Genomic DNA, 15,149 nt, shown 5'->3' with positions numbered 1-15,149 from the left:
AGTACACAATGTTGATTTTGTGTGCAGTGAAGCGATTTTTTTACCATTGCACCTGCATCTAAATTGTACTGCGCATGTACTATGCTGGTCTTGTGATGGTGGTCACAGAGTAGAGATATGCGCTGACCCCTGTGTTTTTGTTTTGATTTTGGGTCTTTGACTCTTTATTAACTTCGTATTTTGGTTTGCCAAAACCGCCCTAACGTGTTTTGGATTTGTATTTTTTTTTGAAATTTTATAAACTGCTAAAATCATGTAATTTGGGCCTTTTTTGTTCCTGCAGTATTATTAACTCAATAACATTCATTTCCAGTCATTTCTAGCCAATTGTAACCACCTCAAAGCTCACAATATTGTTCTCCAATATAGGCCAATGGCTGGCTGGCTAAACGAAGTGACAAAGCAGCGGCACAAACACACAGCACTTACTTTAAGAATATAGCACATCTATGAAACATTGTGGCACAGCAGTGGAGACAGCATGGCACTTAAACTATGCAACACCACATTATTTTTTACACCTGACACCTGCAAGTTTTGCAACTCACAGCCAAGGGCATAGCTACCGTAGGTGCAGGAAGTGCAGCTGCTATGGGGCCCTGAGCTAAGAGGGGTCCACTTTCCCAGCCAAAGTTACAAATGTTATATACATTTTTAACTATTTAATGATACATAGGTGCCCTTACAAACTTTTGCCTTGGGGTCTGCAATGTGTCTTGATATAACCTGGACCTTCTCATTGGAATGTGGTATAAAATGAACTGGAGTGCATTATAATGTTACATAATATGAACTGGGTCATTGCAGTGTGCCAGATATAAAGTGGAGGCACTATAGTATGGCACAATATGAACTGGGAGCACTATAGTGTGGCATAATATGAACTTGAGGCACTGCAATGTGGCGTAATATGAACTAGGGGCCTGTATGTTATAATATGAATGTGCACTGGCACCCCTACAATGTAAACTAGGGCACTGCTATGATTCAGAAAATGAACTAGGACACTATTATGGGGCGTAAAATTAACAGCTGTTGTGTAGAGGAGTCACTCTTGAAGCACTGAGATAGAGGGCCCTTCAATATGTTGCTATGTGGCCCACAAAGTTCTGGCTACGCCCCTGCTCACAGCGCTTCTAGTAAAGCACGTATAACTAATTACTGCAAGAAACAATGGGCCTAATTCAGACCTGAACACTGTTGTGCAAATTCACAAGGTGGACGATTGTCAATTGACTGCGCATGCGTATGGATCACAGTGCGCACGCGCAAAGGCCAAACTGCAAAAGAATCCGGCAAATTTTTTGATCGCTAGGCATACGCAAGTTGATTGACAGGCAGCAGACGTTTGGGGGTGGTAACTGGCCATTTTCTCGGAGTGTTAAGGAAAGCGCAGACATTTTCGAGCGTTTTCAGGGAGGGTGTGTGACATCAGTCTTGGCCCCGAACAGCCTGTTTTTATTGCACTGTAGGAGTAGATCCTGGGCCACACACAGACTGGAAAAAGACATTTGATGGTGAGTGAGTTGCGAACAGATTTGCAGCTGACCGGCGTTTGCAGAGATTTTCGCAAGGCGTATACACGGGGCGGGTATTCACTTTTATCTGGGTGACAACTATCTGATCGCAAACCTCTGCAAATTTGCACAACAGTGATCAGGTCTGTATTAGGCCCAAAGTCAGATTTTCGCTGTTGGCAGGGACATCACACAAATTCAAGAACTGAAGATAGGACTAGAAAGATTAACATATTGGAGACAAACCTGCTTACCGTAAGGGAGACAAGCAATAGAGAAGTTTCTTAGAGAATGTTCTAAAGGTGTGTACACACATGGTGTGATTTCTCCTTTCGATTTTAACTATATGGTCAAAATTGCAAGGTGTTAGGCAGCTTGCGATCCTGATACGCGGCCCCGCAGGGTCGGTATTGCAAGGCTAGATAGACTGTGCAGGCTAGTCAATCTTGACTATCTAGTGTACTACAGTACTACCTAGTACAAAGTATAGTCAAAATTTGCACATAGGAGGACATTTACTAAGCAGTGTTGAGCGGAGAAGTGAGCCAGTGGAGAAGTTGCCCATGGCAACCAATCAGCACTGAAGTAACATCTATAATTTGCATACTATAAAATTATACAGAGCTGCTGATTGGTTGATGGGGCAACTTCTCCACTGGCTCACTTCTCTGCTCTTATCACTGCTTAGTAAATGTCTCCCTTAGTTAAAATCGTACATAGACAAAATCGAAAGTACAGATAGTCAAAATCGGTGCTTCTGGGGGAGTTCAAGGGAAATCGCACAGCAAAAATCGGGCATAGCAAGGATCTCACCGTGTGTATGCGCCTTAAGAATTACCAAACATGCTTAGAAATTAGACAAATAGAACACGACTAGAACCTGTCACAAAGGAGTGCCCCAGCCAAAAGAGTTTTCTTTCTTCTTTGCTCTCGCTAAAATGTGTGTGTGTGTGTGTGTGTGTGTGTGTGTGTGTGTGTGTGTGTGTGTGTGTGTGTGTGTGTATGTATGTATGTATGTATGTGATATATATATATATATATATATATAAATAATCTGTATGAATGTGTGCATATGTTAATAAATGTATACATGTGCTTCTATAAACATATTAAAGAAAAAAAACATTACACGAAAATATAAGAAAAAAGTATGTACATTTAAAGAAAAACTATAATCATTACAATATTCTCACTACCTTTCTGCTCAGTGAAAACACAAGAAAATACTAAATATTCCAGTGCCTGCCAATGCTTAACAACCACCAGCTATTGGATTCTGAAAACTCCTACACACATGGTTGCAGCCTGAGAAATCCTCTGGATACAATTGTGGGCCCTATGTGGGAGTTCCAGTGCTTTTAGCATTTACTGACTCTGTCTCTGGATATACCAATTGGCATTTCTGCCCTTATACGTTATAAGAGGAAATTGCTTCATTATTGCACGTCCAGTGCTATTTAATACTGCATGAAATTTCGGTCTGTTCATAAATTCTCGATCAGACCCAGACCTCATGTTTGACCTTGTTTGGTCTTTTTAAGGATAATCCTGTTTGTTTTGAGTTTTTTACTCAGACATACACTGATTCATCATAAAAGTTTTTCACTATTTCAAGCTACTATAATCATGTTGTATCTATCCAATTGATTCAATACCCCTGAGGAAGTCCTACGGGACGAAACGCGTTGGGTCCTTCGGATTGACATTCTGTTATACTGTCGAAGTCACAGCAACAAGGAATTACATCCATAATAGCTGTTAAGGTGTTGAATTCACCATGTAATTGAGCATTTTCAAAATGAATCAATCTATTCTGAGTTTGTTAATACATTTTTAAATTATCTGTTTGTCTAGATAATGATTAATGGTGTTCATTAATATTTCCTATATTTAGCGCCCTCATATCTTGTTTTGTATTTGTCATTCATTTGGACTTTAGCTAACAGAAAGTCCTTCTAGAGGTGCTGCTTGTGTCACTCTTTAGCGCGATTTGGGAATCTTGTCTGTGTGTATATATATATATATATATATATATATATATATATATATATATATATATATATATATAATCTGTATGAATGTGTGCATATGTTAATAAATGTATACATGTGCTTCTATAAACATATTAAAGAAAAAAAACATTACACGAAAATATAAGAAAAAAGTATATACATTTAAAGAAAAACTATATAATCATTACAATATTCTCATTACCTTTCTGCTCAGTGAAAACACAAGAAAATACTAAATATTCCAGTGCCTGCCAATGCTTAACAACCACCAGCTATTGGTGGCATTTACAGTATGTACTGTGTCAACTGACACGATTTTGTCTGTGATAGGAGTTAGGGGTCTAGTCATGTAGGTGAGCAGTAAAGAATAGTTTTCTTATTACGACAGATCACATCAGTTTAATGTAATCTACAGTATAGCTTGTTTAAGTAGTTATTCATGTACCCTCACCTTATTAGTGAAGTGATGTGATCCAGATGGATCCCGCCAGTGGCAGATCTTGTGAATGGTTGGCCCAGGTGCAAAAATATAATTTGGGCACCCCTCCTCCACGCCATACCAAGTTCACAATATGTACACCACACGGCAGTGGGTGACCGGGAGAGGCAGCAGGTGACAACGAAAAGCAGGGGCAGGCAGAAGTTGACAACGAAAAGCAGGGGCAGGCAGAAGTTGACCTAGAGAATCATTGGGTGAAAATGGAAGGCAGGGGGAGGCAATGGAATGCAGGGGGAGGCAGTGGGTGACAGGTGTACAAGCACAATCTCCAATACAGTGCAGAGATCCTTGGTGGGGGTAGGAACAGAGCAGCCTCTGCTCTGTCTGTGACAGGGGCCCCTGCCCCTTGTGCTTTCCTCAGTTTGGCACTCGGTCAGGCAGACTCTGACAGCGCTAATTACACCGGGTGTGAGCTGTCTTTAATTCGCAGGCAGCCGTGAATCAGAAAAAATGTAGACTGTATGTTAGAGGCAGAATGTGGCAGTGATCATCAGCGCTGATAGGTGGCAGGAGTCCTCCTATCAGTCCGGCACACACAGAGTCAGAACTGCCTACCTAAGGTTAGGGGCAGAGATTCTCTACACTTGGCCATTCATCCGATTATGCTTAAAATGGTCTGTGAGAGGTGGGAGGGGGCAGGGAAAAACCCAGTGCTGATCTGGGCAGATGTGGGTCCGTTTGTCCTCAGAGGCTCTGGTGCAATGAAGTATCTGAATAAGGGGCGCAGGCAGTTGGATGGGACAAGCTGGAGCCGGCAAGCTTGAATACTCGCCCTGTACTCCAGCAGCTGGCTGCACAGAGGAGCAGTAGAATGGGTGATCGCCAGGGGAACCGCACCCTGTGCCCACTAGCAGCATGGAGGGAAAGGGAAGACTTCTTCCCCAGCCTCCGTGCAGCACCAGCATCAGCACCGGTAATGGGGGCTAACCAGGGTCAGCGGTGGGAGCCAAGGACACAGAGATCAGTTGGGGTGTGGGGTAGAGTGCGGCTGCTGTTGTTGGCGGGGCAGGAGTGCAGTGACCAGCTGGCAGGGCAGAGTGCGAGTGGAGGGAGTACAATCGGCATTGGCAGTCTCAGGTGACTGCCGGGAACATCCATCTCTGCTTCCCTGCTTAGTAGTGCTGGGGACCTCTCATTGGCTGGTGACAGTGCAGGCAGTGAGGAGAACAGGGAGGGGGCAAGGAGACAAGAGTCTCCGCTGCTCATCTCCCCTCTCCAGCCTTCTTATGCCATCCTGAGATGGCGAAGTTATTAAGAGAAGCAAAATGGAAAGCTGAGTTTTCCATGCTTCTATGAATTGCTCTCCTCATACTAGTGTACGAGGAAGCGATTTCTACACTGATCTGGGGCACCGCTGGTAACCCCTTCTATGTATTGGAGGAAGCAGTGAAAAGCCACTTTATCACTGATAAAGGGCTTTTCAATGCTCCATGAGTAGACCCCATAGGGACAGAGAGCGAGGGTATAAAGTACCAGCCAATCAGCTCCTAATTGTGATGTTACAGGCTGGGTTTGAAAAAATGACAGGAGTTGGTTGGTACTTTATCACCGTGCAATTTATCACCTTTCAAGGCTTAGTATATCTGGCTCAGAGAGAGAGAGAATGAGAGAGATGGCGGAGAGATACTGTAGACAGAAAAGAAGAAAATACAGGCAGCCAGGAATAACTTCTACAGTAGTACACAATAACTTGCACTGTATAAGTAGCTCACCCCACTGTGAAAGGCAGCAGATAATTTGTCTCGGTAAATCTAATCCCAAACCTCTCCCTAACCATAATCCCTACACCTAATACCCTAACCCAGACTGTTTAGCCAACCCTAATATCCTACTGTATGCCTAATCCCCTAACACAATCCCCTAAACTAACCCTAACCCCTAGCCCAAACCACTAAACCAACCCCAATAACTTATCCCTAATACCTAACCCAATCCCCTAAACTAACCCAAATACCCTTACCACTAACCTGATACTCCCAGTCCAGTGCTACTGTAGTGAGTGGTAACATTGATAAATTCAACTATTTTCACTCTTGTGGTTTGTACTTGGTACATGTCTGGATGGTGGATAGTGTGTTTTTATAGTCATGCATGGGATTCTCTTTACTTTCTGGCAAAAGGGAAATGTTTCACTCCTCTCTGCATCTCTTTCTCTCCTTTCTACTCTTTCTGACTCTCTCTCTCTCGCCACTTTTTTCTCTCTCTGTCCTTCTCTTTCTGTCCACCTCTCTTGCTCTTTCTCTCTTCTTAAAACGTCTACCGCCAGCTACTATCTCGCTTCTTGTACATGTCCATGGTCTCTCTCTCCCCTTTGTTGATGGCACCCTTTAACTTTCTTCTCTCTCTGAAACTGCAACACAAACTGTTTACAGCAGGGGGATGTCCACTGCCCTGCTGGCGCTGCTGTTCATGGATGATTCTGCTCATCTACAGCCAGCGCACTCCCAGCAGCAGCACAGCTACTGGGGGAGCTGCTGCTGGTGGTGAAGGCTGGATACAAGCAGAATCGGTTCCCACACTGTTGAGAGGAGGCTCTGGAATCTGCCCCCACTGTAGGAATGCAGATAGGACCTGCGCTGCTGCAGCTGTCTGGCCGTGCGAGGAGGGGAGGAGTAGAGCAGACACAGCCAGGGGGCGGTGATGACAAGATATAGTGCTATGGATTGTGTGAAGAAGGGGGACCCCAAAATGGTGTCTTACGTAGGGCCCCATGAGGTCTTTTTCTGGCCTCTCTTTCTGCTTTGCTTCTTGGTGGCATGGCCTTAGTGCCTTTTGTCAATGGTAGTTTCCATTGACTTTGCATCTGATATTTTATATTTTGTAAGTATAGCTAATGTCTATGTCTGCTGGTCAATAGTGACCGTTCCTTTCTCCAACTTTTGTAAGATCCTTAAGTGATCAGGTGATGTGCAGGCCCTAGGTCTTTTAACTTGAATTTCTGTTCTAACAGATGCTTGACTCTTGTTACAGTGTGTGCTTCTCTTGACCTGCTAGTAACAGATCATCCACAAACACAACAATGTAGAACAATTTTTGCTCTATGTGCTTGTGGTAGAGACCGTAATCAGTCTTTGAACATACAATATGCATCTCTAGCACCACAGCATCTATTCTAATACACTAACAAGGTCCACTCTGCTTTAAGCCATACAAACCTTTATTTAACAACCATATCCCTCTTGAAACATAGTTGCTCTGGAGGGTCCATGAAAATAACTTCTATCACTGTCAATTCTCCAAGAAAGCGGAGTCAAAGTCTAATTAGTGCAGAAAGAAATCCTGCATGGCAGATATGGCAATGAAGAGTTCTATGTAGTCAGTCCCAGATTTCTATGTTAATCCCTTAGTGACCAGATGGGCTTCATAACAGGAAATGGTCTCGTGTATACAGCTTTTTACAGACCAACTTGTTTTTGATGGTTTTGCAATGACTCGGCCTGATAACAGTCAACATTACATGTGTCATTCAATGAAGCCATTTTTTTGTCTTCCACGGATTTCCATTCTTCACAATCATTACTTGACTTTTTTTTATTCCATTGCCTTTCTAACTGAACTCCGTCCAACAACTGTTCTTTTAAACTGAAATCTGTGGGCAGTAGTTTGTTGCTGGATAACTGGAATATTCTCAATATCTTACAGGAGCTTAATTCTGTAAAAACAACAAACCATTGACTTTCTTGGGTACAGTGAAGTTTGGGGCCTCAGAACAGCTCTGTTAACTTCTAGATTACTCCAACAAGTAAAGGAATTTAGGAAATGCAGAGAGCTAGAACAATATCAGATTTGCCAGTAGGTGATGTGAACAAAGAGCAGGAGAATGTAAATATTTCAGCCATTGCTGCACAGAAGCCACTGCTGCAGCAGAGTGTTGGAGTGTTTCCTGCTTTAAGGCAGCATTCAATCATCACAGTAATTTTTGTGTGGGAGGAAAAAGGTGATAACTTTGGGCTATTCCGTTACAACCCATTTTCTTTGTGCGGTAAATAACCAGCCAATCTGCATTAACCCATAGAATCTGGGATAAGTACCCTTAGCTATGGGTTAACAGGTTTGTGGCACCCGCGCTAATGGGGATTTCTGTTCGAACCTCCCTCAGGGTCAAACAGATATCCACATTATATGCAGGCTACTGGCTTATCGTGGACTCTAATTGAATAGCCCCAGCAGATCAATTAGCCTTTGGTAATTTACCGCAGCTAATTGAATACGACCCTAATGGGCCCTACACACTGGCCGACATGACTGCACGATATGAACGATCTCGTTCATTAATGAACGAGATAACGTTCATAGCGTGCAGTGTGGAGGCTTCAGCGATGAACGATGCGCGGCCCCGCGCTCGTTCATCGCTGGTCCCCCGTCGGCTGTACATGCAGGCCAATATGGACGATCTCGTCCATATTTGCCTGCACTTCAATGCAGCCGGGTGACGGGGGGAGTGAAGAAACTTCACTCCCCCCGTCACTGCCCCCCCCCACCGCCGGGTCGCCCGTCGGCCGTATCCGCTGTCGGGCAGCTCGGCGGCGTATTGGCCACTAAATGAAATAAATGCCGCCTCAGTGCTGTTTGTCCTTTCACAAGAGGTTACCAGACAATTCATATATTAGAAAAAAGGGGGGAACCTGGATTGCACATCCTATTACTAAAGATATCAAGAGGTGCTATCATGCTGAGGCTTCTAATACTATGCTGGGGGAAGAGAGATGCAGATGCGCACTCTTAGCACTAAGAACACTGATAGTAAAAATAATTTAAATAAACTCTCACAATTAACATGGAGTATAATTGAAGTTCTTAGCACACATTTGCGCAAATTTGCGGGCCCATGTATCACGGCCAGGTGACTTCATCACATGGGTCCCTAACATCCCTAATACTATCACATTCTATAAATTTATACAGGACTTACCTCTAAATAGGGCCTTATCAATGTGTGATCTGAAATGCAGGAACCCAGCTAATTAAAACACCTGAGGGTAAATGGGAGGGGTGCCAATACCAGAGGAAGGAAGCCTTGCCTTCCAGTGTACAATATATACAATTCATATATTATACAGATTAAACAGATGGGCATCCAATGCTATGTGTGCTCCTTAATAACCAAATTGCTTTTATCGCTTTTTGATCAGACGATTTTTGTGTTTTCGAGATTAAAGTTGTGTGCACACCCTAATGTGTTGGTTTTAGTTTTATATAATCATGTTTTGGCTTTTGTTTTGTAAAGTGTTTTGGTGTTAAATTTAGGTTTCTTCAAAAAATGTATAAAACAGCTAAAATCATGTAACTTGGATGCTAGTATTTAGTATTGAAGCATGACAACAGTCCACGCCCTCTCCAAACACTTTCCTGTGTGAAATGGCACCTGAAATCAAGAAGGAGCTATTTACACGCAATCTAAAACACACTAGAGATGAGCAGTTCGGACTTACTCGTGTCTTTTCACCAAACAAGCGTAAGTTTAGATTTATCTTATTGGGTATCTAAAATACGTGACTTGGTTCTACTTAGAGCCTCAAAGTGATCCAAGGCGGGACTCATTTCAACTCTGAACCCCAAAGTTTGGTTGTTTTTGGTTTCCAGAAAAAACAGACCGCTCATCTCTATTGGAGATGAAATTACTTCACCGGGGATAACTGTTTTCTTGGTATTGTATTTAAGCATTTTATTCTGGTAGTGTTTTTATCTAGTAGCATTGTGGAATAACACAACTTTATAGGATTTTATCTATTATTTTATATATATATATATATATATATATATATATATATATTGATAAAGCTAAATATTTATCTTACTTAAAACCCTTTAAGAGGTCTAAGAACAATGTACGCTATTAACGTATGGAATACCGTAAGGGTACGCACGTTGCGTAACAATCGCTTAGCCGTAGTCGAGACGCTCAAGCGCCACGTTCGCTCACGGCCAAGGGATCACAGGCAGGCCCGCTATGGGCTGCCGACTAACGTAATGATTCGCTATAGCGTAGCGGACGCTCGGGACCACGAGGAGATCACCAGCGGCGCAGACGCTAACAATATTAAACCTTTATAACTATACCATAAAACAGTGTATTATGCAGTAACCCTTGGTGTAGAGATAGGGTGAAGATGCAACACAGTGTAACCTTATTAACTTAAAAGCTGTTCGAGCGTCACCGACGCTCTGAGAATACTTAACACTATAAGAAATACACAACTACCGGGCTTAGGGTCTAACGCCTTATATGAATGTTATACTTGCAAAAAGAATAATACAATACAAGTCATACACTACAATATAACACAGACTAACTAACCAGATAACTACACAGGAAATACAATACAATTACGTTTAAGGGAAAATGAGAGAGAAAGAGGAGGAGGAGAGAGAGAGAGAGAGAGAGAGAGAGATATGGCTCACAATAACAAGAAAAACAATATGATTGCGGAGAAAACTTACGCACAAAGGGAACGATCGCATGCGCCTCGATATCCAGCTCCCGATTATCAGCAATGAGAACCGTTGAAGAGAGTGAGCTGGATATGGTCGGCTTGTCTATTTATGCCCCACACACAATACAATTCAATGGTCCCTACAATCTCATTGTTCATTGGACACAGGAATTCGTCTTCGCACTAAAACAAAAGGTCATAGGTTGGTTCATACAGGTGGGCTGTGACTACTTCCAACTGCTCAGGTGGGTGGGAAACTAGGTTTCCCGCCGCATGGATAAGTAAGTGCAAATAATAGTAACAGTACATAAACTTCTTATGTCCATAACTATTCGCAAGAGCGATTAATCCGCTCCAAACCAACACCGGAATATTGCTAATTAAATACTCTTCCGATGGATACTAAACACCACTGTATGACCCATGTCTGACCCTTCGTATCAAACAAAGAGGGATCTCTCTGTCCATGAACATGCTATATTAACTAAACTTTCAGAATCTATCAAGGGGACCATGATCTACAAAATACATTATATGGTTAAAATATGTAACGATTGAGTCGCACGCTACGCACACATAAACTCTACCGTAAATGCACATCCCGTGCGCCTGCGGGTGCACGTAACAGCGGGTATGCGCACGCACGGGAGAGCGTACGCATGCGCAGAGCGGACATGTATGAGGTGCAAATATGGCAGTGTGCATAGTGATATTTTTATGACTTTGACAGTCCACCCTTTGGCATTCAACGATAACTGCCACTTCCTAAAACATTTCAAAACGAGAAAAATATATGTCAAGTGTAAATACATTTCCATGATTGGGTAAGGGAGGAGAGGAGAAGGTAGGAAAAAGGGTATGACCTAGTGAGATAGCAGAAGCATGTGTGTATGAATCCATGTTTGGGGGGTCATGTATCATCGTGCCGTACGTGTTTTAAATCAAGCTTCGAGGTATTGCGAAGTATACATTTGAATTCCTTCTTATCCCGTGGTACGGGTCTGTGGATGGGCTGTCAAACTTTACCGAGCTCTTTTCGGCTGTGGTTGTAACAAAATGGGGAAGCACATTTTAGTTGATGATACATGAATGGGGGAATATGTGATTGCTGATATCTGTGTCTGTATTCCCTATCGACTATGTGTGTCATTACCTGAAGGTTGTAGAGATGAAGATAAGACACAATTATGGTAAATGCAGTGGTATTCTATGTCAGGTTAATGAACATTTGTCGGTTGAAGTCTTGTTCGGTGTCTGTTGAATGCAGTCTTCTTTGGGCTTTTGCCAATAGGTGTGGGCAAAAGCTTTGTCAATGTCCATAGACTTACAAAAATGTTGGGCTAGCGTAATTTTAAAATTTCTAGGGAAACTGGGGGTCTATGGCATAGTTCATCAAATATCTGTGTATTAGGTTGTCAAAACTTCTTCTTTAATCCATCTGTTGTCTGTATACAGGCTCGTCAAATTCCTCGTCCAAGTGGGTCTTTTTACCTTGGAGAAAACGGAAAAACAGGTGAAAGAAACGGACCGTATAATCGCATTTTCATCACATCATTGTCTCTACCGTTGGGTCATAAATCAAATCCATTGGAATTACAATTTCCTCACTCCTTAGACTCATTACCCTGGTACTACGTTTGCACTTCATTAAAGCCTGACCGCATCTAAATATCAAGCCAATCGTTATGACAACACCTAAGATACATAGGAGAAACTTCCCTACATCCATTATGACTCCTTGAGCCCATTCTCCTAAACCAGAGAACCAATTTTGCGGGTTCAACCATGACACCCAACCAGTCAGCTCATTACCCACAGCAGCAAGAGTGAGATTGTGTCTCCTGCGAAATTCCCACTTTAATTGGAGAATATCGTCCATCTTTTGGTCTATGACCTCGACCGGGTCCTCGGTACTATTCGTTATATATGTGCAGCATTTCACGCCGTACTGCGTTGCCAGTGTGACACAATATCCACCTGTCACTGCCGTGAGATAATTGAGAACCATTCTATGCTGAACCAGTTCTGTTTTATAAGCTTGAAGTTCTCTTCCAGTATACCTAAAAGTGTCGTCATACATTTCTGTGATATTGTCTAACAAATTTGCGAGCGCAGATATGTATTTATAATTCAACACTCCTCTGGCGGTGCGAGTGATGTCTAACGCAAGTAGAAACTGAATCCCGGTGGATTCATGGATCATGTCAGAGGCCGGATGCTCTGTTCTTTCTATCAGGTGCCGTTTAACTACGTGCTCGTAATGAGTATGAGTATAAGGAGCTTGGGCAACACGGTGTATATCTTTCATTTTGGCATGTGATACAGTCATTACCTCAGGCAGTACTTTTCCAACATAACACAATCCTTCAGAGTTTGGGGCAAGCCACTAATACGCCTTCCTCCCGCATATGAAATATGCATCATCGGGGAGAACATATGGGACGGAGTAGGACATAACCATATTACACATTTTCCATGTGAAATCTCCTAACCCTAATTCTCCCATCTGTCTAGTACACGTACCAGTTTGTACGATATGTGCACAGTATCCTGGTGATACCTCTCCAACTCTCATAATCCTACTTCCTAGGGTATACCTATATCGGAAATATTTTCCACTACCAGCTATGTGGCGTATAAGTTCTGTATCTGTCGGCATTCTATCTGCTCTATATGAAAAGGTCATGGTTTGGTTACTCCATGACACTTCCCAATTTCCCGGCTTTCGGGGATTGGAAATGTTAAAACATATTAGGGATCTATCCACATGATATTGGTGGAGCTTCAAACTAGGAGGACTGGAGATATTAAACCTCCTGTCCACCGGTCTCCCACCCTTTAGCTCAAGTACCTCCCCTACCGTCAAAGGAAATGGTACTTGTCCTGATTTGCTATGACCTTGAGGTACTTGAGAGCATACCCAACAATCTGTTTGATTTAACACACTACCCACTAAGGAGTGATAGTCACTCAATGGATGCCGGTCCATGTGGATATTAAAACTGGATTGGCATTTCTTAATGCACTCATCCTCAACTACATTGTCACAGAGCCTACAGATACAGTTTTCTTCAGCTAACAATCCTTCACAATTCCTTCTATTGTCAATACTATCGGATCGTTTTCTGATACTCGCCTTTACTTGTTGGTTAAGTTGTTCTTGGAAAACTACGCCTCCATCTTTGTCATCAGAACCCATTCCAGAACCTCTCTCGACCTCCATGGTACTCTCGCCGGAACAGACTGCTCTGGTCAACATCATGGTCAACAGGAAAATCCGGATCACAGTCTCTTGGGGCAAGTCCATCTTATAGGAGGAAACGGAGAAGAATGAGAAGGGGGAAAAAAAATAATTGAGGGAGAGGGGATGGGAAGTGGAGAAAAACAATAAAAGGGAACAGGGAATCGACAACTGCTTTTGATCTTATGATTTTCAATGCTCAGGTGCCGCCTCAGTCCTCTTGGAACAGACACTCCAGTGATACAACTTCCTCTACCGTCTGTTCCTTATCACGGGACCTCTCTGGATCAGCAACCTTCTTACAGTGGGACGAATGAACCCAAGTCTCTCTCTCGGCAACCTTCAATGCTGTAGTGCTAGTCAATAAGACTTGGTATGGTCCTTCCCATCTGTCAATAAGGCAACCTGAGCGTAGAAAATTCCGTATCATTACATAATCCCCAGGTTCAATGTCATGACAATTACTATCTGGTAAATCAGGAATCACCAACTTCAAATTATCATTTTGATTCCTTAGCTGTTTACTCATGTTAACCAGGTACTTTACAGTCACTTCATTGTTACACTTCAAATCATCCTGAGGGTTAATCATAACATGCGGTTGTCGACCAAACAAAATTTCAAAGGGAGACAGATTAAGAGGGGACCTGGGAGTGGTTCTGATGCTGTATAGTACAATGGGTAAAGCTTCTGGCCATGTCAATCCTGTTTCTGCCATAACTTTGCTCAGTTTATTTTTAATAGTGCTGTTCACTCTTTCCACCTTCGCACTCGCCTGTGGACGGTATGGAGTGTGCAGCTTGCTATCAATTCCCATCAACTTACACATTCCTTGAAAGACATCACCTGTAAAATGGGTACCCCTATCACTTTCAATTATTCTAGGGATACCATATCTACATACAAATTCCTGCACAATTTTCTTAGCAGTAAACATAGCGGTATTTGTGGCCGCAGGAAATGCTTCGACCCAATTTGAGAATACATCTATACAAACAAGTACATATTTCAAATTTTGACAAGGGGGTAATTGAATAAAGTCAATCTGTATTACCTGAAAAGGACCGCCTGTAGGTGGGATATGAGATGGTTCTGTTGGTATTGCCTTTCCGATATTCTTTCTCAGGCAGGTAAGGCATGACATTGCTCTCTTACTCGCATGAGATGAAAATCCTGGGGCGCACCAATATGCTCTTACCAACTTGCACATTCCTTCCTTGCCCAGATGAGTCAGCCCGTGTGCTGCCTCAGCTAAACATGGAAGATATGCTCTGGGGGCCACTGGTTTACCTTGTCCATCCGTCCAGAGTCCTGAGGACTCCTGGCCATATCCCTTTGCCTTCCAGACTGCCTTTTCCTGTGTGGAACACAAATTTTGCATTTCACACAACTTCTGTGTGTTGATGGTATTAAATACCATCAATTGTGTGGTGTCTGTCTGTCTGG

At 42.8% G+C, this 15,149-nt stretch overlaps 1 protein-coding gene across 6 annotated transcripts in view; it reads left to right on the top strand.

The window, feature by feature from the left end:
• Positions 1–15,149, top strand: part of LOC135041630 (endosome/lysosome-associated apoptosis and autophagy regulator 1-like) — a 480,370-nt gene that overhangs the window by 303,063 nt on the left and 162,158 nt on the right. The window lies entirely within an intron of this gene.

Source organism: Pseudophryne corroboree, chromosome 2 (assembly GCF_028390025.1).
Source record: "Pseudophryne corroboree isolate aPseCor3 chromosome 2, aPseCor3.hap2, whole genome shotgun sequence".
In the NCBI taxonomy this organism is placed as follows: domain Eukaryota; kingdom Metazoa; phylum Chordata; class Amphibia; order Anura; family Myobatrachidae; genus Pseudophryne; species Pseudophryne corroboree.
This window is presented reverse-complemented; position numbering and strand designations above follow the sequence as displayed.